This window comes from Echeneis naucrates, chromosome 23 (genome assembly GCF_900963305.1).
Source record: "Echeneis naucrates chromosome 23, fEcheNa1.1, whole genome shotgun sequence".
In the NCBI taxonomy this organism is placed as follows: domain Eukaryota; kingdom Metazoa; phylum Chordata; class Actinopteri; order Carangiformes; family Echeneidae; genus Echeneis; species Echeneis naucrates.
In genome coordinates, this window is record NC_042533.1 from 15,466,618 (window position 1) to 15,493,082 (window position 26,465).

The 26,465-nt window shown below is 41.2% G+C and overlaps 1 protein-coding gene and 1 long non-coding RNA gene across 3 annotated transcripts in view; both read left to right on the forward strand.

The window, feature by feature from the left end:
- chst11 (carbohydrate (chondroitin 4) sulfotransferase 11) overlaps positions 1-26,465 on the forward strand; it is a 105,299-nt gene that overhangs the window by 32,342 nt on the left and 46,492 nt on the right. The window lies entirely within an intron of this gene.
- LOC115036966 (uncharacterized) lies at positions 5,162-7,365 on the forward strand. The gene is made up of 3 exons (XR_003840437.1): positions 5,162-5,275; positions 5,355-5,438; positions 5,857-7,365. It is a non-coding gene; the product is annotated as an uncharacterized LOC115036966 (long non-coding RNA).

Below are 26,465 nucleotides of genomic sequence, written 5' to 3' on the forward strand. Positions count from 1 at the left end.
CCCTCTTCTCTCTTTGGACTACCAAGGCCTAAACTCTCTCTCTATATTTAGTCCCTGAGACCAGCTGCAGCTCAAGAGGGGGATGATCTGGCTCTGAGCAGCCCTCCCTGGGACTTAGCTCTTCCACAAAACCTTTATTCGTGTGGGCCACACCCCAGAGAGGAGTGAGATGAATGAGATGGTGGAAAAGTGGAAGAAAGACTGCATGTTGGAATAAGGAGGGGAATGCAACAAACTTAAAAGTCGATTTTAAGGAACAAGTGTCTGGAGAAGCAATAAAAAGTTTGAGAGAAAAGCTGAAAATGAGCGTATAAAAGCAGCTTAGTTCAGAAATCTCATTTTCAACCTCTGAATGGAACAAAGAGATGGAAGAAAAGAAGAAAAGCTGGCACACCATTAGGGATGGTTTACCACTAACACTCATTTTTATCCCTGGGAGGACCTTCGAGGCCCCCTTCATGTCTTGAAGTTCTTTTATTGCTGCAGATAGAATGCAGTTCCTGATGCTGTTCAGGAATAATAGTGACTAACAAGGTTGATTTTAATTTTTGATTTAATAAAGAGTATATATATATTTTTCAGATGGGTTGCTTTCGAACCATAATTTAAAAAATGGGCATCATGTTTTATTAGGGAAGATTTGATACCAGGGATAGAGACCATAAACTCTTACTAATTCTTTCTCTACGGTAGTATCCGTTACCAGGTCACAGTGGGGTTGCTAATCGCAGCCAACATTCCAGGTGAGAGCTGGGTACAACCTGGACACCTTGCCAGTCCATCACAGGGCCAACACATACAGACGGACAGAGTAGAACAACCATTCACATTCACACTCAGACCTTCAGGCCTACCTATGAGTCACCGATCAACCTATAGGCCTACATGCAAGTCAACTCTGCAGGAAAACCTGCATAACCAGAAGACCCGCACAGGCATGGAGAGAACATGAAAACTTCATACAGATTGGCCCCAGGCCCTGGAATTGAACCCACAACCTTCTTGCTGTGAGGCAACTGCACGCAAAACCTTTGTCAACCTTTAGAGACAGACTGGAGTGTCAACAGGTGTCAACACTCCAATGGGTTAGCCATCAAGATTACAAGAGTAAACAAATTAACATATTAACCAACCTACACCTACATCTATCCACCCCAACCACTGACCTGTGTCACCCTTTAAAATAATTCCCACAGATATGATCCATGGGCTCATTTCTTCTAGGATAAAATTTGAATATGCGTCAACGTCATGCAAACTCTGTGTTTGAATTTGTTTATGTTCACCACTTTGACAATAGTCCAAACTCTTAAAGCCAACAAGACAAAACCAACAAACTTATTTTACCAGAAAATATCATGACTGCCAGGCCATAAGAAAAGCAGGAGAGCTTTTAGATGTCCGACACAAAACCCATGAGATATGAATGTGTGTAGAGTCAGTAAGTGAAGGAAAGTGCGTCTGTGCATGACAACAAAATAAAATTAAAAAAAAATAACAAGGAACTAAAGCCAAAATGAAGGAGATGCCTGAAGGGAAGGTGGGAAGGAGCAGCTTGATCTTTATAGACTGGTAACACCAGGCCCAGCTGTTACCAGGGGGCACAGACCCCTCCTATTCCCTGTCTGGCCCACCAGGTATCTGAAACATAGGCAGTCAAAACAAGTTCTGCCAGGAAAATGGAAGGAGTGGAAACTGTAATGAAACCATATTTTAGAAAAAAAGTAAAAGTAAGTAAGTAAAAGTAATTTTCATGTTATATTTAATGTTCCAATGATATTTTGGGCAACATAAGGTCACTTCATCATGTCCTCCCTCTCAGGAATGGGAAAACTGAAAATAAATATCTGATAGCCACTCAGCTGTCAGAGAGAGCTGTGACTCCAAGGAACCAAACTGGACAAATACACAGCAAGACATTTGCGTGGAATCTGAAAGTAGAGCACTTTTGGGCAACTCAGATTTTGGTGTGAGTTCCTCAGTTCCCAGAGTCAGAGCAGGAGAGGAAGTGCAGAATGAGAACACGTGGCCACAAGATTAGTTCTTTTCTGGGTAAATGACTTTTCTTTCTCTGAAGTGGGCAACATGCTTTATTTTTTCTGTTGTCTTTGTGATGCCATCATGACCACTCCCCCCACCCACATGTCTCACCAGACTGAATGGGCCACATTACCAAGGCCAGATGTCCAGCTTGAAGGCTAGTGTTCTTGTTCTGAGGTTTACATGTTCACAATCCCACTGACTGTAAATAGATGCTGACACACCCGAATACAGCCTTATTTGGGACATCTCTTCTTTCAACTCTAAATGTTCTTATATTGAGTTTAGCTAATTCTTGTGTCTCATCTTTGGTTTTAGATCAGTCTCACTGTGGAATGCTGAATGCCTAGATCATTTTTGTGCCTATATCTGGCTTCAGGCCTCTCTGGTTTGGTAAAAAGAATTCTGGGATGAGTAGGAAACCACTAACTGTAGTAGGAGCAGACTTCATGATAGAAATAACTCTTGGAATGAACTGAGCATCAGAAAGCAATAAAGCTGAAGATGTTCAAGATGATGTAGCACAACAGTGGGTGGCAGGTTTGTCCTTTATTCTTGGGCCTTTCAAATCAATCAAATCAAATTTTAATCAAACCAAAGTATGTGCATGTTGGCTTTGTTGTTTTTTTGGAGTATTATTTTAGACAGCTATGTTGCGTTATGCAAGTACTTTAATTTGAACGTTCTGTTACTACCAGGGGCAGTACAGTGACATAGTGGTTAGCGCTGTTGCCCCAAAATAAGGTCTTGGGGCCTTTCTGTACGGACTTTGCATGTTCTCCCTGTGCCTGTGCAAGTTTTTTCCTGGTATCCAGGTTTCCTCCCACAGTACAAAGACATGCATGTATAGGTTAACTGGTGACAATGAATTGCCTGTAGGTCTGAATGTGAATGATTGTTCATCTTTGTCTCTATGTGTTGGTCCCTGCAATGGACTGGTGACCCATCCAGGTTACATCCCACCCTTGCCCAATATGAGTTGGGATTGGCTCCAGCACCTGCCATGACCTGCAAATTGATAAATTGTTGAAGATTAAAGAATAAATAACTGTTACTAGCCATGTCTGTTCCAGCAGGTCTCTCATCCATTTGTGCATTCTACCTAATGACCTTCAGGGGGTGACTCTTGTGCTGAAAAAAAAAAGGGGCAGGTTGTATTGAATTTTTCCACAGGTAACTCCCTCAGCTAGCCTTAATGCGAAGAAAGGAGAAATATGGTGCAAGAATAACAACACGTCGTCAGCCACACTTAATGATGTAGATAGACGTCAGTCACTCAGGCCTTTCACAAAGAGCACTGTGAGTGCGTGCCACACATTGTGTACACAACATGTATCACACACTCATAGTGCTCTTTGTGTATGTGTTATGTCATTTTTTATAGATATTGATATATGAATGTATTTCTTTTACCTTCCAATTGTTGCTTTTATTCTTTTCTTTTTATGACAGGAGGACAAATATCAAATACATGTAACTGATTGTTTGACATGATAAACCTGTTCACACTTTTGTTCAGTATTAACTTGCTGTTGTTCTCTGCCTTATGGGGAACAAATCTGCATTGGGCCTCCAGCCAGAATTCATTAGTACAGGTGACTGATGTGCAGACTGAACAAAATACAAATTAAAAAAATCACTTCAAATCCTCTTCATCACAAATAGAAATAAGAGTGAGTTTGTATTTTTTCATGTTATGATGCAGCATCAGTACTCTATTTTATTTTATAGTTCTCTTTTTGGCTTTGATGCAGTTAACTCATCAGAAAAATAATTCTCACAGCTCAAAGTTCTCAGAACAATCCATCATTTCCTCACACAGGTTAGAAGTTTTTGTGTTTGTACACAGGTCTACGTGTCAACACATATGAAATACTAAATAAGACATTTTCTCATTGTATTTACAGTATGTGTTTCTCATTTGACTCTGGCCACTCATGAAACCAATTTCTACCTTCATCAGATAGTATGATCAGTATGATAGTACTTTGATCAGTTCTGCATTCTGCTGATCTGTCCAATCAAATCAAATCAAAATTACACTGAAGCACTTTCAACATAAGCAGGTCTAAAACAAACTCTATGGAGTTGTTAAAGAGACCAAACATATGGGTCTCCAAGAGCTAGCGCATGGCCACAGTTGCAAGGCAAAACTTAAAACAATTGCCTTGGGAGGCTAAGAGAGGAGCAGAGGAAGATACAGTGAGGGCTACAGTGAAGGAAAGAAGAGAACAATAGTGGAACAGAGAAAGAACAAGAGCAAGAGAAGAGAGGTTGCCATAGAAAATGCAAGCAAAACACACAGAAAGCGTACATTGATTGCAACCTACTAACACTAAATGCGCACTGGTAAATATTAGCAGTAGGGGGAATATAGTTTTAATCAATAGAAGTAACAATGGGAAATGAATAGTAGTGTGTAATAACAATTCAAGGTAGCTATTGCAGCAGCAGGTATTATTGAGCAGGAACGTGGAGCGCGGAGCAGAGATGATTCAGCACCTATAGGATGGGGACAGGAAGAGAGAGGACAGGAGGGACAAAACACAAATAAGGGGAAGACAGTAGGAAAGGGGAAGTTACCGACGTGTTAAGTTGTGATGTACGTGCATGGGGTAGAGAGAGAGAGCCACAGAGAGACAGAGGGAGGGAGCGAGAGGGAGTCTTCATCTGGACACTGTCACACTCTGTCAAATATGGTACAGCAGTGTATTTAGTTTATTCTGAAATATGAAGGTTTTGCTTAAATGAGTGAGTGTTGTGGCAACTGCATTATGAACTTTGAGAGTGATGTTTATAATGAGTGAATTGTATCAAAGCCGCTGAGAAAAACAGTAAACCTTTAAGTCAATATTAGTCAGTATCAGAGCCTGCTTCGTTTCCTTATGACCATAACTTTGACAATAACCAACTTTTGCACAACTGAGGCGGGTTACATTGAAATTGCTTTTGAATTTTCCAAGTAATCACTATAACTACAATCCATATTGGGGAAGGCACTAGAAAGGGGGCCGCAGGTGCGTGTGCGAGTCAAAGTTTGTTGGTGGGTGTGTCTATGTGTGGGTGTGTGTATGCAATTGTCGGATTACAAAGGTAATCCAATTGGCACAAAGGAGAGGAAGCAGTCTCGGCTCGTCCTGCGAGTTGCAGACCCTGGCTCCAACAATGGAAGCACACAGGGGGAAAAGGAGCGCTTTTAGGATTCTCCCTTGTTGCTGCTAGAGCAGATAATTTGGTGCGTATGGACCATTGGACCATTATTCTCTGTTTGTTCTGTCTTTTACCCTCTCTGACCTTCTGCTGTCCATGACTAGAGTTCCTGGGACCTCTGACCAATGGGGTGTCTGAACCTGTGTCCGCGCAACCCAGGTTTATCCACGCCCTTACCTGCTGAGCAAGTTGGTGTGATTTTCAAAGAACCCTTTGTTCTTTTGTTATCTTTTGATCTAACTTTACTCAGGCCAGGACACGTCTGTGGGCCTTCCTTTGCTCTTGGCACATGGCCAAGGCCCCAACAAATAATTATCTACCTCTCTTCATGGGAGAGGACAGCTATGTGGGGAACATTTCAGCAGTAATTTTGAGGGATATAGTCACAAGAGGAAATTTCTTGGGGAAACACTCAAGTCTGGGTTTGATCATATTTTTCCAAGAAATTGGTCCAAATTAAAACTATTGAATTTGGCATGACACATAATTCAAAATGCCAAATTGCATTACTCAAATGTTTGCTGAACATGTAGAGGCAAGGGTTTTTATGTGTGCATGCATGTGCTTGATTTTGAAATCTCCTGCTTTGCCTTGGACATGTTACAGCACTACAGACTTGGAGTAATCTCTGGAAACACACAGATGGAAGCGACAAATGGGAGATAACATCGAATTGGCCTCAACTGGAGTGAAATCACAGCTCGAAAAACTGTTTGTGTGTATCCATGTGTGTGTGTGCATGTGTATGTACAGTGCAGGGAAATGTGTAGATAATTAAAGAACCAGAAAATAATGCTATATTGGCCATTATTGGTCATGCTTGTAAAGTAAATAGCTTCTTCACACAGCCAAGAGACATTAAATCTATTTTAACAATATCATGCTCCTTGTGTTAACTTCAGTGCTGCATCACTTACCCTGTATGTGTATGTGTCTCTGAATTAGTTTATAGTCTTAGCAATGTAGTGCTAGTATGCTAAGCTAACAGTGCATTGTGTGCACACTGAGCAAGGCCAGGATGGTGCAGTGCTATTTCAGCTAATTTCAATTCTTACCAGCTTTAGAAATAATCACAATAAAACACATGATGTTTTAAATTAAATTTAATTTATTGAAGTATTTGCATTGTTACTTTTGATTGTAGTTCCTAGTGTGTAGTGTGTAGATTCTGTTCTGATGGACAAACTGGATTTGGGAATGTTCCAAGGCAAAATTAGAGAGGGGTGAGCTGGAGTTCACCAATGTGTAAGCCAATTTCCGTTTCCTGGTGCAGCACACATGCTTGTTTTTGTGTTTAAATAAGTTAATAGTTTTGATTTATCTGTGCCAGGTTGGAGAAAAATAATTGTTGATGTCTGTAGTATTGTTGCAATGGATAATTATAACATATGTTGATTGATTGATTGATTTCAAAGTAACCTTGTCTTGTAGGCAGAGCTTCCAGTATAAAAGCAGATGAAGCAGCTTCTCTTGGAGCAGTTCAGAGGATTGACATGTACTAATGCTCCACAGCCTGGAGCCTAGTATGGGTCATCTTGTTTGTTTGACATTAATTACCTTTGATATTTTTTCAGCCTTTCTTCAGTTTTGTTTTTGTTACTTTTATATTTTGCCCTTTTTTTTCTACAAAAGTACTTTTTTGCATATTTGCACTTGCGGTTTAAAAGGTGTGCTCAGTAAAATTAAAAACACAGGTGAATCTTACATGCCATCCCTTCCTCCATCAATGGGGCCAAATCTGACACCACCTCCTACTTATGTTAAAGATACATGAACGCAGAACTCATCTTAATCTTCTCAATGCACTTATTTTACTCAAGTGGAACCTTCCACTGGACTGAATACCCTCTGTGAATTTTCTCTCAATTATAATATGAGGTTGCACTGGAATAAAGGAGGTCACTGGTCGTCTGCCATGAACACTGCTTGCAGTGTGGTTCTCTCCTGTGAACAATAGTCTCGGCCTGGTTTCAGTCTGGTTTTCCCCCCTGTGAGGACTTGTCTAAAATTGATCTTAGACTGGTTCTCTGTGTTGTGTTAAGGATTGCTGACAGATGGTGGACTCCAGAGAGAGGTCCATTATATGCGTATTAGAGTGTGTGCGTGTAAGCAGCTCCTCACAAGTAGACTCATGCAATCACTCATCTTCTACCGCTTATTCGTTTCTGGGTCGTGGGGGTGCTCTAGCCAATCGCAGCTCACTCCCTGCCTATTTGTGGCAGGGCCAATGCATAGAGACAAGCAGAGACCAACAACCACTCACACTCAGACCTACGGACAATTTAGTGTCACCAATTAACCCAAACATTATGTCTTTGGATGGTTGGAGGAAACTGGAGTACCTGGAGGAAACCCACGCAAGGACGGGGAGAACATGCAAACTCCACACAGAAAGGGCCCAGGCTGGGAACCGAACCCGCAACCTTCTTATTGTGGGGCAACAGACACTAACAGCCTTTCATGTGTATGCTTCTCATTCTGTTGTCAACAGAATTTGTGCCCAACAGTGACGGAAATGTGGCCCACTCAGACTACATGTATATAATGTCAAGTTAAGTGGTAGAACTAAGTTCACAATCACTGAAATACTACAGGATTCATGATGATGGCACATGTGCGATCCATCTCCTTCCTTTAGAACAGTCTCAAACTCACTGCAGTGGCTATTTCAAGACTGAAACTTGCCTGTTGCTTTAAATTTTGGCGAATTGAATTTCTTCTTCTAGTTGAGTCAAGAAGCGCTTCAACTCAACTTGAAGCATGTGTGGCTGTATTTTATGTGTTTTTGGCTTTAGCTACTGATTGGTCCACTACCTTTACATCTGTAACCTTTTATCTCTGCCTTTTGTTGCTGGAGAGGACAGGACAGGTAGGACATAGTTTTTAAAAATGTTTTGAGAGGGATCATCGCCTTGAGTAATTCCATCCCCTGATAATATAAAGACACTGATAAGGGCACCTCTAAGTGCTTTTATTTTTGATCACATAATACTGTACCTGAAGAGCTTGGGTGCAGCTTTCAGCAGATTGAATGTATTTCTCTTCCTGTCATGTTTTTCCATCCTCAACCTTTATTTGTGGATGTGCTGCCTGTATTCATTCACCCTGAGGGAAACAAACCACTAGCCACTGCTGTCTGAGTCTGTGTGGAGCTGTGCTGCACAGTCTTTTCCCCGCTGCAAATATCTACAGTAAGCACTGTCAGGCTGTTTGATGTGAGTTACAAATAGCACAATTAAAAAAAGGTCCTTAAATCATGTAGCTAAATTGTTGTGATTTTTTTATTTTTTTTATTCCTGTGCTTTTTGTCATTCTGTAAATGTGGCTAGTCTCTCTTTTTCATTCTATCTCTCTCCTTGTAACTGCCAGCATAAGATGACAAATACACACTCTTGTAATAGTATAATCTAATAGTAGGATGTGTTTAAAACATCATCCAACAGATTAAATACTAACAATTAATAAGACCTTTAATAGCTGTGAGAGAATTAAGGACAACAGATGCAATTTTCTTGAGGACTCAACACTGAAGACAGAGAAGACACTGCAACAACAAACACAATTTACTCATAAAACAACAGAATTATTTGCTCACACAGTTTGTGTTTTCCACACAGCTCAAACACCAGTCACAATATCTGCTGTCTGATCTATGCTGCACAGCCATATATACATGTACCTGTATCCTGAAGTTTTAAAGATTGTTTCCGTCTTTTTGTGATTAATAATATAGGACCCAAAATAATAAAGCTACATCAAGGTTTTCAAACACAGGGACACTTCTGATTTTAGCATGTCACAGGAGAGGCTACTTTAGGCATTGCAAGAAAGTGCACTATCTGGGGAAATTGACTTTCCCATTATATTATCATATTTCCTGTATGCATATTTGTCATAATGGAGAAAATATCAAAACTTAAAAAGTAGCAAATTTAGATTAAATCCTCATTTTTGTCTGAGATGACCATCAGCCTGAACCAATCCTTAAATCTTAACCAATTGTCCAACCTGAACCAATCCTCCAATCTCAATTAGTCCCTAAACCTGAACCAATTCTCAAACCTGATCATTCTTCCAACATGAACCAGTCGTCAAACCTGAACTAGCAAATGTGTCTTTTATATTTCTCTGTGACAAACTCTCTAAACCCTTAAATCATGTGAGAACAGACCTTCCCCCCTTGTCTGCAGCAGCTGGGTCATTGCTCTACCCAGCCCTCATTCTTTGCAGGGCAGAGCTGCAGTTTCTGCCTATGTTCAGCTTGAACTGATAACTCATCTCTTCAAGAGTCATTTCACGTCCACATTTCTTCCCTCTTCTCTCTGTGTATGTCTGATAGATCTGCTGTGTCTGACACATCTGTCCTCATGTGGCATATCTGTCTCACTAAACAAACCAACACTATCATATTGAAATCTATTTTTAACATATATTAGTAGGCCTCTGTAGTTTTCATTCTTCAGTTTGTGATTTTCAAGAATGAGAATTTTGAATGAAATATTGCTGTAACTGTAACTTCAGACACACTGTGTACACACAATGTACTGTAAGAGTAGAAGCTGTGTTTATATGATACCAACTGGCTCTCTGCCTCCTGCCTCACAGCAAACTCTAAGAAAAGGGTTTTTAGTATCTTTCTAAATACTGGTGGAAAAAAACAACCCAGGAATTTATATTGAGTTTGTTTATTAATATTCAGAATGTGTAGAACAGCTTTCTCAACTGAAGACTGACTGTGACCTTGTGCTGAATATGCAAATTGAATATTTGCAGAATTTCAGTCCATATCTCCAGTGTGAACAATGCGATCCTGCTTTGGGGAAATCATTGCAGACTAAAGAGTTGAGAGGATACAGGGAAGTCCAAAGAGTTGAGACGTTTTGGTCCTTACTGTGTATCACTAACCTTTTAAATCTAAAATATCACATTGAATTTGAACTGGGTGGGGTGTGTATGTATCCTTATAGTAGTTGCCTGTCCCTGCTCAAAGTTAGTCAGTATCCCCACATGTGGATATCTTCATTCAGGCTGACTCAGTGACTATTGGTTGATGCCAGACTATGTCTGTATTGAAGGTATCATATTTTATACTGCTGATGAGCAGGGCTTTGGATGTGACAAAGAGTTACAGAAGTTCTCTTAGCTTGTTTTTATGCTCAGTTTTGGAAAAAAGACTTTCGTACATTTCTCTGCACATTCAAACTTTTACATACTTTTTTTAGAGAAAACACAAGAAACTTGTGCGACAAAAAATGGACCACCTTCCTAGCAACAAACTTTCGCCCTGCTCTATGTGCCCTACAGATAATGTCTAACTAGGCCAGTGAGCGGTGATAGCTATCATGTCTTTGGGGTCATCAGGTGGGAACCTCCTTTCGTCGGTGTTTCATCTAGTTAGGCCCACAACACCTCCAGGAGGCTAGACCGTGAAAACTGGCGTCCCAGAGTCACCCCCTAATGCCAGCCATCACCACTCCTCACACAAAGACAACTATCTCAGCAGCACCACTGTCAACTACTCTGACCTCTCACCAACTGCACCAATACTAATACTAATACTGATCTTGGATCAGGTGATCAGGTTATATACATATTAGCAATACGTCTGTATGGATGTGAGTTTAGATTGGCTGTGAAGACATCTATGTTCCTCAAAGGGTGAATTAAACAGGCCATTGATTTAATGATCCATTAAGGTTCCCTCTCCTGCCAAATGCAAATGGATATTTTTGGGTTTTTTGTGAAATGCCTCAACAACTGTCAGATAGATTGCTCTGACATTTGTCACAAATGACGGCAGTGCCTAGCGTTCTGTCTCAGCCAATTCAGCTTCAGGTTGCATGTATACACATTTATTTACACTTTATTTATTGGTATTTTTCAAACAACATACAAGTATTCAGGGTTGATACAGTTGACATTAAGTATTGAACCCGACCCCCCACACCTCCCATGGGCTATAGTGGGAGAGAAAAAAACATTATATATGTGCACATTTATGTACAGGAGAGAAAAAATTAATAAATAAATAAAATGTGATAACAATAAAACAAAGAGCAAAATAGGACATACAAAGGTCTGTACAGGAATTAGAAGTGTGAGTGAGTACCAGACTCAGTTTCAGTTCTATCCATAAACCACAGGAGCGGCTCTTTTCTGAAGAAAAGTTACAAATCCTCCCCAACATTTGTCAAAAACTGATGTTTTTTTCCTCAAATTAAACATGATCTTTTCTGATGGCAAGTATGATGACAGCCCTTTAAGCCACAGAGAGACACCAAGGGGGTCCTTGCTCTTCCAGTTGATAGCTATACATTTATTAGCTGCAATTAGAGCTAATCTGATTAAGTGGGTGTTGATTCTTGTTTACTCTGGTAAAACTGATAATTCCCCCAAAAGTGTCAGCTGTGGATTGGCTGGGATTTCCTGCCCCACAATTCCTTTAATAATATCCAAAACAGATCTCCAGTACTGTTCCAAGCATCTACACATCCAAAACATGTGGAGGAGGGATCCTGTTTCAGTCTTAGACCTAGAGCAGTATTCAGAGTAGTTACTACTTATTTTATGGAGACAATGAGGAGTCAAGTAAACCCTGTGTATAAGATTAAACTACAATAGTTTGTGCCGGCTGTTATAGGAGAATGATTGAGAGGTTCTGCAAATCTGCTTCCATTCAGAGTCATTGAAGACAGAATCAGTGTCTGTTTCCCATTTAAGTTTTGCATTGAAGGCTTTATTTTCTGCCAGGCTCATTAGTCTGTTGTAAGCATAGGAAAAGAAGCCTTTCAAGTTATGCTTGTCTCGTATCATACTGTCTAACTCAAAATCTTCTAAGGGGGTAAGTTTCCCACCTTGCTGTACCCTAATATAGTCTTTGACTTGTAAATATTTAAAGGAATGTGCAGAGGGGAGCCCAAAAGATAGCCCCAGTTGCTCAAAGGATCTCAGATTATTATGCTCATATAAGTGTCCAATAGTGCATATGCACTAGAGGGTTTTGAGCTTGACTCTGCGAATTTTACCGTTCCATAGAAATCTACATATCAGTCTTTCCAGGTTTTTAAAAAAAGTTTTTGGAATTGGTGTTGGCAGTGCTTAAAACAAGTAAAGAAATTTGGGTAAAATGTTCATTTTCATACAATTTATTCTTCCAATTAGAGCTTTAGGGAGAGATTTCCATCTGTCTAGGTCTGCTTCTACTTTTTTAAATCGCGATTCATAATTTAGAGCGTAAATCTGGTGAAGCTGGTTGGGTATTTGCAGACCTAGATAACAAAGTTTACTGGGGTCGCAATGAAAGGGGATGCTTCCTCTCGGTAATCCTTGAGCAGCTGAGTTAAGAGGCATCATCACACTTTTCTGTTTATCTTATATCCAGAAATACAGCTACACTCCTCTAGCAGGGTGCAGAGGGCGGGGAGTTACATCTCCATGTTAGTCAGATACAGCAAAATGTCGTCAGCATAAAGCAAAATGATATGCTTCTCATCTCCGACCATAACACCCCCTCTATTACAGGATGTGTCCTGATAGCAATTGCAAGCGGCTCTACCATCAATGAAAAGAAGAGGGGGGACAGAGGACAGCCCTGGCGGGTGCCATGTGCCAAAGGGAAAGGGGATGAGATGTCAGCATTTGTTGGCATCATTGCTGATGGATTGAAATAGAGGGTTCGGGTTAGCCCGAAATAAATTTTTCTAAGACTGCAAAGACTGCATTCTAAACAATAGAATGCCTTTTCAGCATCATTTGGCGCAGCAAATTACATTGAGAAATCTACGGATGTTATCAGAGTAAAGCGGTTCTGAATGAAGCCAGTCTGATCTTCATATATAAGCTCAGGGATGACTTTTTCCAGCCTGGAACCACAGAGTTTTGGGTCCTGTCTGGGTTTTAGCAGGACAGTGATAAAAGCCTGTTCTAAGGTTTTAGGTAGTTGGTGTATTTCAAGTGAGTGTTTGAACATATCCATTAGTGGCGTTATTAGATTAGATGCAAAAACTTTATAAAAGTCCATTGGGAACCCATCTGGCCACGGCGATTTTCCTGCTGAGAATTTACCACTTTTATCCCCATGTTCGTAGTACTGTTGTTTTGTTCTGGGCATGGCATTCTTGATCGCCCTACTGGTTAGTAGGTTATATTCGGACCTTCCGATGTTTAGAAGATCATGAGTCGTTTCACTATGAATTTGAGAGTGTTCCTTTTCAAGATTCCTAATCTCTGATTGAAGAGCTTTAGTTTTCAGCATTTGTTGTTTTTTTTCCATGATGTATAACTTATAGTCGTCACGTAAGCCATAATGAATTCCCACACAGCTGTGGGACAGTCCCTCTATTAATGCTGATAAAACTATCCATTTTGTTGCTAATAAGTTTAGCATAGTATGTGTCATTAAGTAGATGTGTGGAGAATCGCCAAAGTCTGTAACTACTAGTAGCATTCTTTGAGCCATCTGGAGCATGAGGGGGCCATGGTCTGAGTGAGTCATGGATAGGTACTAGCTAGAGGGTATAAGGTGCAAGCTTTTGTGAGCATGTGAGCAGAATGAGTACTCACGTAGTACCTTGTGTTTTTCTCTCCATATGTCTACCAGTTTGAAGTCTGCTATTTCTTTTTTGAGAGTCTTGGCTGCTTGGGACAGAGTTTTAACATTAGAAGATGACCAATCTTTGGATGGATCCAGAACTATAACTCAAAAACCATAAACAATTACGACAATGAGTCCATGGCATTGTCTGAGAGACACACTTCTATGTCCTGTATGCAGAGTGAGAGTGTAAAAGGAAAAAAAAGAATTTAAATGGGAAAAAATCTTATTAAGACCCACCTCCCACCCTCTTGACACACTCCTTCCCCAACTGATAGAGTGCTGAACCCCGATTCTTCCTGACGTTTTTATAATGCAGCTGAAACCTATATATTGCTGTATCATTAAATGGTGTCCATCTTCCGAGAGAATTAAATTATCTATTAGCCAATAAGACAGACTCACAACTGAAGATTACACTCACTTAAATTGAGGTTGCAATGCAAGCATGTAATAATAACATCAGAAAGATCCCTTCAGAACTGGGGATTTCAGATTACATCTGCACATGTAAAGCCATGAAGCCAAAATCTTGTGATTAACAATCCCTTAGATTATGGAACTATTATTGGTAATCGAATAGATTGCCCTCTGCTCCAGGCGAGCATGAACACAGCAATCCGATTTGGTTTGTTAGAGGTGTAATACATTAACTGGCAGTTACATTAGCGAAGAGTATATCTGTGTTACCTTTTGTGATTTGGAACATTTTATAAACATAATTTAAACAATAAATGCACCCTCCTATTAGCCTACTTGCATCTGGGCTCCGCAACAGAGGTGAACAAGTCCCAACATTGTCCATAGAAGGAGAGTGGCTGTGACAGCCCGGCTACGTGTGTAAGAAAGTCCTCTCGCCAAACAGGCCCATGTTACTCAAGCATTGTTGAGCCGTAAAATTGCGCTGTAGAAAGTTAGTCTTGAGACAGCATGTCCTGGTGATATTCAGGTAGTTTTCAGCAGCCTGTGGAGTTGTGAAAGTGCTCCGTCCGCCCCCCAGATCCTTTGAGAAAGTGGTTGGATGCAGTAGTCTGAAGGTGATGTTTTTTTTTCTTTGAGTTTCTTTTTCAGTGGTGCAAAAGCTTTCCTTTTCCTGTACAGGGCAGTTGACATATCTATGAATATCATTATGGTCGAGTTGCTGTAATGTAGTGGATTTTTGTCCTGGGCTGCCTCGATGATCTTGACTATGTCAGCAAAACAGTGCAGCTGGATCACAATGGCACAGGGTCTGACGCTGTCTGCTGGCTGTTGTAGATGGGTAGATGCCCAATAGCTTTGTTGTCAATTTTTTCCATCGTTTCAGAAAGCCTGTTTAGACGTCCTTCAATCATGGACTCTTTATTCCTTTCTCCATCTCAGAGACGAACCACTGAGGTGCATGCTGTGAAAACTGTGAGGGCTGGTTAGCTAGCCTGTCGCTAGCCCCTGATGGCACTTGCTTGTTATTCCTCTTGTTCTTTTTTGGTGGCATGACCTCGTTTTCAGTGTTTCCACTTATTAAAGCATGATTTGTGTCGAGTTGTGTTGGTGAGAGATTGGCAGGAGGCTAATTGCAGTGAACTAGTAAGCGGAGCATGGCGCCATACATCTGTTCCCTACGCCTCCATAACCAGAAGTCTTCTCATGTATACACATTTTTTTTTGGTTTTGTCCTTAAAAGCTCTCCCCTTTCTCTATAAGGCTTGTTCGTTCCTAGTTGAAAAACTCCCTTAACTGCACTAACTTGTCAGAACTTGCACAAATGGTCAAATGGAAACTGTCTGTTGATGGGAAAATCAAAGATCATCAGATTTGATCAACACCATAATCAGTGTCTTTATGAGTAACACACAATCTGTTTCGCAAATACACGCTTTCACAAACATAATTTGTATGCAAACTTGTAATTTAAATTCGGAAATGCATGCACTGCTTCACAAATGTCATTTTGAGGCACACTTAAACACACTTAAATTCATGGAGCATACGAATCACTGAATGTGAATTTATGAAATCTTTACATTGAATTTTGAGACTACCCTGACATTGCAGGACAACTAACATCACCATTGGTTGATAAAGCTGTGAAACAAATGTATGTTTCTGATTGACAGATTTGTCAGCAAATCAGGTGTGCTTGGTTTCAGCCAATTATATGGCTCCTTACATAGTTTTTCTTCATCCTTTTCTGTGCGGTACAGGTTCTGCCTTGCCCTTCCCTCTTCCTGCAGCAGTCAGGGCACACCTGAGTTCATATATTACAGTACAGCGGACAGGGTGAGTGGGCATCCTGCTACAGCACGTGGCTGTGTTTGTACCTTGGCAACGTGGTGTTGGTTTCTTGTGTTTCTGATTAGTTATTCCGTTTTGTTTTCGATTATTGTGAATAATCGAACTGCTCCTCCCCCTTCCTTGTTGCCACCTGGACATTTACTTTATATTACACCCTCCATCCCCTGGACACTTGCAGTTGTAACATATGTGGATGCTTATCTGCGATCCTGGCACTCTGAGGGTGGTGAGTTGCACGTTGTTCTGTTTGTGTGATTGCCAAGCGTTTGTGGCTGGCACTGTGCGGCTTACTGTCCATCTGCCTTGGGTCTGCCCTCATAGTGTAACGACTTCCTCTGTTTAGGTAGGTAAGTGTCATTTGGGCTGTTTCTCCCCTTCCTTCAGCACTCCTTCTGTCATTGGGGTAACTCCAGGCGGGGGACGTAGGTCTCTGGCCGGGTCAGGCATGTCAGGGTTTTGGCCGCTGATTGTAGTCACCTGGAGCTTGGTACGCCCCGGAAGCTAGACAGGAAAGTTGATGTTAGGCAGGATCTGGGGGAGTTGTTGTAAGGCCAGACCGAGTGTATGGGACAGCGGGCATTAGGAGCAGCGTGTTGTTGCCAGTGCCATGTGTTGTCGTGTGACATTAAGTATGGGTGTGTATTGTTTGTGGTTAGGCTATTGTGTTAGCCTCGCTTTGCTCGCTTGGGTCAGTGGATGCCTTGTGGTTGTAATTGCTGTGGAGTGTTTGCACCTTTTTTTTCCTCTTTCTGGGTGAGCATGGCAACATTTGTGTTCAAATCAAATCAAATCAGATTTATTTGTATAGCACCAAATCATAAGAAAGCTACATCAAGGCACTTTAGTGCAGGAAACAAGTTTGCCATTTCTGTTCCTGTGTCTGTTTCCCAGACCTGGAGGCTCTGGTAGCAGAAAGTTTGGTCGTTAGGAGTTTTTTAAAATTTACTGCCAGGTGCTCCAGATGTGGATGCTGGGGAGGGTGTGGTAGCAACACAATCCCTGGGTGAGGGCTCCTAGAATGCCAACTACTCTGTTCCCCAGGAGGGAGAGGCAGTCCTGGATGCCGGGGGTCGTAAAAAACATAAAACACTTTACACTGAAACGCTTCCATCTAAGCTATAACGCTTTCATTTTTAATATAAGCCTAATATTAAACAGGCCAGGTGTACTTTAAATTGATCTAAGGGATCTTTCGATTTTTAGTAATTCATAACCTGTCATATTTTTATTCATATGTCACCTTAGAACTTTTTAATAATCTGTAAAAAAAAAAATCTAATTATGGTTCCTTAACCATTTATGTAGTCACTAGTTATTTTAAGGTAGACAAACTGACTTCCCTCTTGAAATGAATTTGTAAATTGGGCTTTAACATGTTGTCCTGCAGACAGATCATTAACACAGCCAGTCACCTCGTGTCCTCATCATTACTGTTTGATATCTCTCCTTCTTTGAAGGAATCGCATGCCTTCAAACCCTCATGAATTACTAAAGACCTCTAGTCAACTGAGAAAAATTTTTCAAGTTTACATGTTTTATGCATTATACCCTGGAGTGCAGGCAGTGAGAAGCGGGGATGACTTAAACCATTTTAATTTGTAGTTTGCTGAAAATGAAGTGTTTGTTGCTGCTTTCCACTGACATGTTTGTCTTCCAGCATGCCCTTTGTGGACACCTCTGCAGTCTGTCTGTTTCTCTGTGCTGCTTTCAGTGTCCCTGTCTATCGGTCGGTCTGCCTGCCTGTCGCACCGTCAGTGTCCATGTGTAGCTGTCTGCTTGTCTTGCTGTCAGTTTCCCTGTCTAGTTGTCTGCCTGCCTGTCCATCTTGGTGTCTGTGTCCCCGTCTAGCAGTCTGCATGTCTGTGGGTTGTGATGTTTTTCGGGTGACAGCTAAACTTGTCAGCATACCTCAGGGATCAGATACATCAGTCTCATCCCTGCATGCCTTTCTTCTTTGCTCATGTTCACTTCCATTCCCAATACTTTATTGCAAGGCAAGGAGGTGGAGGATGCAAAGCATAAACTGTGTATGTGTGTATGAGAACAGGGAGATTCCCAGATGGGATGTGAGAAAAGGTTCATAGAGTTCATTTTGATTTGTCCTGTCCTGTTGCACTGTCAGTATTGAGGTAAGTCTCTCTTCGTGCCCTTTACCATCCCTCTCTTCATGCTTGTGTATCCTCCTCCCCAGAGCATCTGCTTTTGTTACCCTGTAGGTCCCTCACACGACTGGAGCTCTCCACGCTTGACCACAGTTAGACTGATTTGGCCCATACTAGTCCATATTTCTACCCAGTGTGTGTTGTGGTGCCCAAGGGATTGGTAGGAAATCTCCAAGTGAAACCTGCCATCCATTAAAGACCAGTGGTCCATTAAGTCCATCAGGCCCAAACTTCTCATGTATTAATATTAATACAAACATAAACATACACAAATACACATACACAAACATATAACTCAGAAAAAACATCTTTCTTTAAAGGTGGTGAAGTATTCAGGATCACACAAATGTTCCTGAATGTGATAGAACTTTCCCTTTTTAGGATTTAAAGTTATATACACTTTTGAACTCTACCTCTCAAGTGCTTCCTTTAAAAGTTTATAAAATATCTGATGAGTGAAAATAATTCTCACATTGAAAGCTTACATTGTTTCCACTATCTGTCCAGTTCATCTTAGCTAACAGTTGTTGAATGTGCAACCATGCTACAGATCTGTGTGATATTGTTGTGAATGAGCCACAAAGAGTTAAGTGAACATTTGTGGTCTTGGCTCCCATCTGAAGGCGACTGGATGTAAATTCCTTTCCTTTTTAGTGAACAGGATGTTGAGTCAGGCAGTGAGAGGGCAGCTATGACTCAGGGTTCCTAGGACTTATCTTCTCAGCCTGTCTGTATCCAGGCAGACATGGAAGTGGGGCGGTGGTGGTGGTGATGCTATCAGCAGGAGCAGGTAGAGGTTCCCACATATTTTGGATTTTGTTTGTGCAGCCCTTAAGATGTTGGGCTCTGGGATTTATCTTTCTACCACACAACACTGATGGATCAATGCAATTTGCTTGTGGTGCTCTTTTAGTGCAACTAAAAATAGACTGCACTTTTTAAATAGCATGCCTTCCACTCAGAACTGCCTTGTAATACAGAAAGTGATAATAAAAATGGTCAAAAATTTGCAAGACACCATCATTTCAATCCCAGGAAATCATTCACCATCTTTCAGGTTAGATGTCTGGTTTTGATTTGGTAACACGCCCAATTTTGGCCAACATTTGTGACATATCAGTGATAGATAGCGCACCTTTTATGCCGAACACTGCTGTTGTTTGCAAATGCCTGACACTGGCTGAGCAGGGGAAAGAGTATCAAAGTGATAGCTGTAACCCTGCAAGAGATTTGCCTGTGTAATTTCTCTGTCAGATATCATGATTTTTTTACTGAGAATAAAAGATAGGAAAGTGAGCTGTGGAGGAGGGAGCTAGATAGAGAGGACCAGATCATACTGTTACGGGCTCGGTGAAAACCTCAGGTGCAGACACAGGACAAAAGTTTTATTTCTGCAGTAGAGCAGGGAGGAAATGGCTAGAGAAAACACAAGGACTGTGGGTGAGGCAGTGAGCACGAGTCCAAAGCAGAGCAGGGCAGGAAGGAATGGCTAGGGCTCCTTGGCCTTTGAAACACAGGGACCAAGGCAGGGACTGTGGGATAAGGCAGGGAGCAGGTTTGAGTTGAAGTCCAGAGCAGGAGGATCACTGGGACAGGAGGGAGAGAGCAGGTAAGTATACAGGTTTCAAGTCTTGCAGAAAAAAATCTTTCGATGAAGAAGCTGGATGTATTACACTCACTGAGCACTGGGCTTTTTTAGTAGTCATGATTATGGCACGAGTTGCAGCTAGTGATGGCTCTGCTCTACTCCTGTACACCAGTTTCCACTCAGGCAATCAGTCCTGCTCCCTGCTCCATACGCACACACACACACATGCTGACAAGAAGCGGCGCAGGTTAAATGGGAGTTGAAGGTGTATCCTGATAGAGAGCTACAGTGACAGATGTGACACCATGCACTCCATTCTGATTGTCAGGTCACTGTGCATGGTGCAATCTATCAAGCACACAGTACCCAGTAGTTAATTCAACTCCAAAATAACCCTGGCCATCTCATGTGTGTTCCATGTTTGTATATTCCCAAGTGTCTATGAGTTATCCATGTCATGTATTTAAAATGTCAGAGTCATGCTTTCAAATGATTGATGTTGAATTTACCCAATCTGCACCAGAAGCAAATTGTATGGTCATTTTTAAATGACTGAGCCATTGATTATTTGATAAATCAAGTGATAAGTCAGGCCATTTTCAGATAGACTTCAATATAATCTAACTTCTTTAACCAGTTGAGACAACCCCCTGATGGACAGACAATAGAAAAGACAACTGATGGACACCCTTTTGTAACCACTTCCCCACAAATGGTACTTTAATACCAGTGAGTCAGTCAAACAGCCTATGAAATCATGGATGACTTTTAATGCATTACAAATTAACCTTTCCCTAGTATCATGATTATTGAGGCACAGCATTAACTTGTGCTGGAGGATTAGCTTTAGGCATTTGTGTGAAGCCTAGCAATGACTGGCTCATTTAAAGCTATGTAGCCAGCAACATCATATTCATGCAGGTGTTCTTCAAACACATTATAAGGACATAGTTAAATCAAAGCCAACCCATGCAGATCTCTGTAAAGATTAATTAAATGCTATCTTGCTCACAGCAGGTAAATAGCTTGTGGCTGGTTGTTTAAAATATTTACAATAACTATTGTAAATTTGATTTGATTTCCTGATTTACATTTAATTCAATAGGACTGAACTGGTCACATACTGAAACTTTGCCAAACAAACATTATTGTCATTTTATTCAACATCCATGTACATGTCCGTCATCTATGTTACCCTTTGTACTGCGGCAACTGTGTAGGACTAATGCATCATTAATGAAAATCTTCCTCCTGACCTGCTGAGGTTGCTGTTTTTGTCAGACTGGTACAAAGATTGGACCCAAACACACGGCAGAGACTCAGAAACAGTTCCAACAAAGTCCCTATTTTTACAGGCAGAGGCAAAGATAAGGATCAAGCAATTCACAAAAGAGGTGTACTACGAAACGAGATTAGTTCCTTAGCGAGCTATGTTGAGCCTAAAGCCAAGCTTTCCTGTGTCACGAAGGCGGCTCTCATTTAAGCGAGCTATATCACCGGGGGAATTGATGCTGCGAACATAACCTGGTTGGGACCAGTTTTTGTCCAGACCTAAGTCGGCTATAAAAACCGCCGCCCTTTCACCGATCATCCTCTTTTAACATTGCCTAATCCATTTTTGGAACATCCAGTGGATTTAGGTATCTAAGAAACAATAAATGTGCATTTATTATTAAACCACTAAAGCACTTCTACATACCCTGGACAAAAACTTGCTGCTGGGAGCTGCCAGCACCAGGGTCTGATTGACTACCACCTTATATCCCCTGCATGATCGGCCACCCTTCATTGTTTGAAAAGGCCAGGTCTTCTGCGGCCGAAAAATCTGCTGGAGTGGGCCCCTCCAGTCTTTCTCCTCTCCTCCTCTTCTTGTTTGCTTAAAATAATATTGACACTTAATATGTTACGCAGTGTGTCATCCACATTCCACTAAAACAGTGATAAATGCATAGCAAATACATACCACTGGATTATATTTTTGTGCTTGATTAGAAAATTAAACTTCATCACAAATAAGACAAATGAAATGAATTTCACTTTTCGTCAAATGACGCTTTGATGACGCTTTTTATGTGAATGCAGAGAGCCTGACGAGGCAAGCCTGGGTCGACAAATCAAGTTGATAACCATCGTCGTGATACTCGTTATCTCTGATTGGAACTTTCGACTTTGTCGAGCCAGCTCATCCAAAGAAAGCCCAGCTCTGTTGAGCTTCCTTTGGGAAGGTCAGGCAGGCAAAGTTAAAAGCCAGGCAAACCAAAACACCAGGGTAAATGCACAGGTGGGAACAAGGCAATCTCAAGGTAAAGACACAGTCCAAATCTCCTAAAAGAGTCATCAATCTAAAAGGCAGAGGTACCAACGAGGAACAGGCAAACTCCAACAAGGGATCCAAGAAATCTGCAGGGCCAAACCAAAAAAAAAAAAAAAAAGTGAAAACACACTCTGGAAACACTGGTAGGCCACACAACATACTGGCAACAAACAACTGAAGACTCAGGGCCTAAATATATACAAGGGCAGGAGGATATGCGACACAGGTGTAACACATTAGGGTGGGAACAGGGAATCAAATGAGCTGGGGAAAAACATGGAAGCAGGAAGTAAAGCTCAGATCTTTGTTTCATGTCTACCCTGGCCAGGAACAAGAGGAGGACCTAACCAAATAAAACAGGTGACAGGAAAAACAAACCAACTGATAATGTTGAAACTGCTCAAGAATTGTCTTCATGCATTCTAACCAGGAGGAGACACACACAGCCAATCATCCCTGGAGACTTGATTGCTTTCATGCACACACACACACACACACACAGGGAGAGAGAAAATCATTCACAAGTTCTTGTTGAGGTTTGTTTAATGAAGCCCAAAACTCTTTCTTCCTTCCTGTGTTGTTAATTTAAATCCCTGTTAGGCTGCAGCAGTTTAGTTTTGTGCAGTGTGATAATCCAATTCAAAAACAATCACACACACACTCACACAACTTTTCTGAGGCTGAGTGTACTTTGGCTGACGTGTGGGTGGCTGTGTGCATCTGCTATTGTTAAAGTAAGATTAGCAACAAATTAATCCTCTTCCAGCGGGCTATAATCCTTTGCTGATAGATGGTGGCAGATGTTGTACATGATTGCAGGCTCCCACTGAGTATGTGCTGGACTGGTCCTGGCGTTTATGGGACACTTTGTGTATAATCAAACTATGAAGCAGACTAATATTTACTGACCACAGTGTCATATGTATTAGGTAACATTTGGGCATGACAACTCAGCGGAATCATCTCTGACAGCTTCATCAAATGTGTGTTTACTGCCCTGCAATTTATTTCCCTTGTGATGAGAATGTTTGCATCACTCTTGATAACATGTCTTACATGAGTTCACTCCACATCCAGTACTTATTAACATGCTAATTGTTATATTTTGGATTGCTATCCTAATGTCTGCTACTCACCGCAAAACCCTGTGGAAACAGCCAAACAGACTGCCAACACAACTTATCAGATAGACATCAGTTTGTTCATGTAAACAACAGCTCCTCCTCATGTACTGTAGTCAGTCATGGAGTCCCGCAGGGTTCGGTACTTGGACCAATCCTCTTTACGCTTTATCTGATTCCTCTAGGCAACATTATCAGGAAACACAGCATCAATTTCCACTGCTACGCAGACGATACTCAGCTGTACCTATCAATGAAGCCAAATGAAGTCAGTCAGATAGTCAGACTGCAGGCATGTCTTGAAGACATAAAAGTCTGGATGACTGGAAATTTTTTACTTCTCAACTCTGACAAAACAGAAGTTATTGTACTCGGTCCTAAGCACCTCAGAAAAATACTATCTAATCATCTCATCAGTTTGGACGGCATTACTTTGGCCTCCAGCTCCACTGTAAGAAACCTTGGAGTAATTTTTGACCAGGACATGTCCTTTGTCCCTCACATAAAACAAGTTAGTCGGGCAGCTTTCTTCCACCTGAGAAACATTAGGAAAATCAGACACATCCTCTCTCAGGATGATGCAGAAAAACTAGTCCATGCATTTGTAACTTCTAGGCTGGACTACTGTAACTCATTACTATCTGCATGTCCAAACAAATCTCTAAAAGGCCTTCAGTTAATTCAGAACGCTGCTGCACGAATATTAACAGGAACTAGGAAAAGAGATCACATCTCTCCCGTGTTAGCTGCTCTTCATTGGCTGCCAGTAAAATATAGAGTAGAATTCAAAATCCTTCTTTTAACGTATAAAGCTCTTAATGGCCAAGCTCCATCGTATCTCAGAGAGCTCATAGTTCCTTACTGTCCTAGCAGGCCACTCCGCTCTCTAGATGGAGGTTTACTTGTGGTTCCTAGAGTCTCCAAGAGTAAATCTGGAGGCAGATCGTTCAGTTATCAGGCTCCTCTTCTATGGAACCAACTCCCAGCATCGGTCCGGGGGGCGGACTCTTTAGTAACTTTCAAGACCAGGCTTAAAACTTTCCTGTATGACAGAGCGTACAGTTAAAAAGTCCTCTACTCTTTAGGTATGCTGCTATAGGCCTAGGCTGCTGGGGGAAGGACTGAGCTTCTCTCTCTCTCTCTCTCTCTCTCTCTCTCGCTCTCTGTCTCTCCCTGTCACCCTCTCTCCCTCTTTCTCTCTAACTCCCTCCTTGCATGCGCTGATAAAAACCATCCTTCTTAAAAAAAAAACAAACAAAAAAAAAAAAAAACAAAACAGTTTCACCCAGTTCTAAGCATTTATACTGCATTTACTAACCATGTTCTGCCAAAGTCTCTGTCTCTCCCAGTTCCTCTCCTCTCTCTCCCTGTCCTCATCCTGCAGGTGGTGACTCATCTCCATCCCATGTTCCTGCAACACCTGCTGGTCCCATATAGCATGAATTCTGTATTACAGCTCAACTCCATGAACTTCATGCAACAACATGTTTCTGCCTACACCCCCCCCCTCCAATGCCTGCCTGCCTGTCTCTCTCTCTCTCTCTCTCTCTCTCTCTCTCTCAACCCAACCGGTCGAGGCAGATGGCCGCCCCCCCTGAGCCTGGTTCTGCTCGAGGTTTCTGCCTCTTAAAGGAAGTTTTTCCTTGCCACTGTTGCCAAGTGCTTGCTCATCGGGGGATCTGTTGGGTCTCTTTAAATAAATTTATAAAGAGTTTGGTCTAGACCTGCTCTATATGTAAAGTGCCTTGATGTAACTTTGTTATGATTTGGCGCTATACAAAAATAGAAGAGAAAACAACACTAAACCACTGTGCCTCCAAACATTTGAATAGGTGTACAGTTCTCCTGGGGTATTATTCACTGCTTACTTCCTCTAGATAGAGTGTTGTTGATAATCTAGATTTGTAGCACTCGATTTTTATCAAATCAAAGACCAGACACTGATACAAATTAGTCACCAGATCCTCATTTCATAAGGTTTTGTCCTAGCACCCTCCCATCCTATTACGATTTTTGCTTTTAGCCAATACACTACAAAATTGTTTGGGCCTCTGTTGTGGTGGGGACATTTTCTGCAGTTTTCTGTTTATGTTTATTAAGGATCCCCATTAGTTGGTACCATAGTAATCAACTAGTCTTCCTGGGGTCCACAGAAAACAAGGAAAAAAAATACAAAACACTCATATCACATCATATATCATACCTTTACAAATGCAACTAATATACTTGATGTTAACAGTTGAAACAAACATTTAACAATTTTCATAAATCTAAAAATTCATTCATTTTCTCAACATACAGTCAAGTCCACAATTACAACCTAAAATGAGATTTAAGTTTCTTTTTAAATACCTGTTTACTTTCAGTACAAGAGAGATAGTGAGCCAGATTATTCCACAGAGTTATTGCTCTATAGATAAAAGATCGTGATAAGGCATTTGTTCTTGGATAAAGCACCTCTAGCTGACCTTTGCTGGACCCTCTATGCTATGGTTGTGTACAGTATTTTGAAAAATAATTTGATTGAATAAAAAATCAGGTGTTTTACTGATTAAGATTTAGACCTTGCTAATATTTAAACATTGCAGCTGTGTTTAAAGCCAACCTATTTTCTACCATGAGCCATGAGAGAGAATCAGGCATGCGGTTCATATTTGAGCAGGTAGAGCAACCCAATACCAACTTGGCAGCCTTATTTTGAGAAATCTGCAGCTTTCTGAGCTCACCTTTAGCGGCAGATGGCCAGACCACAGAGCAATATCTGTGGTGACATAATACTAAACTCTGCATAATCGGAAGACCCCTTCAGAAACGGAAGGGGTCGAGCAGCAAATGAGGCACATTTCCTAGAGATTCCAACAGCTCTTCACATCTTTAATTTGATTTGATTAATATGATTATGAAAGGAAAGTCTGGAATCAAATCAAATCAAATCAGATTTATTTGTATAGCGCCAAATCATAACAAAGTTACATCAAGGCACTTTACATATAGAGCAGGTCTAGACCAAACTCTTTATAAATTTATTTAAAGAGACCCATAAGATCCCCCGATGAGCAAGCACTTGGCAACAGTGGCAAGGAAAAATTTCCTTTAAGAGGCAGAAACCTCGAGCAGAACCAGGCTCAGGGGGGCGGCCATCTGCCTCGACTGGTTGGGTTGA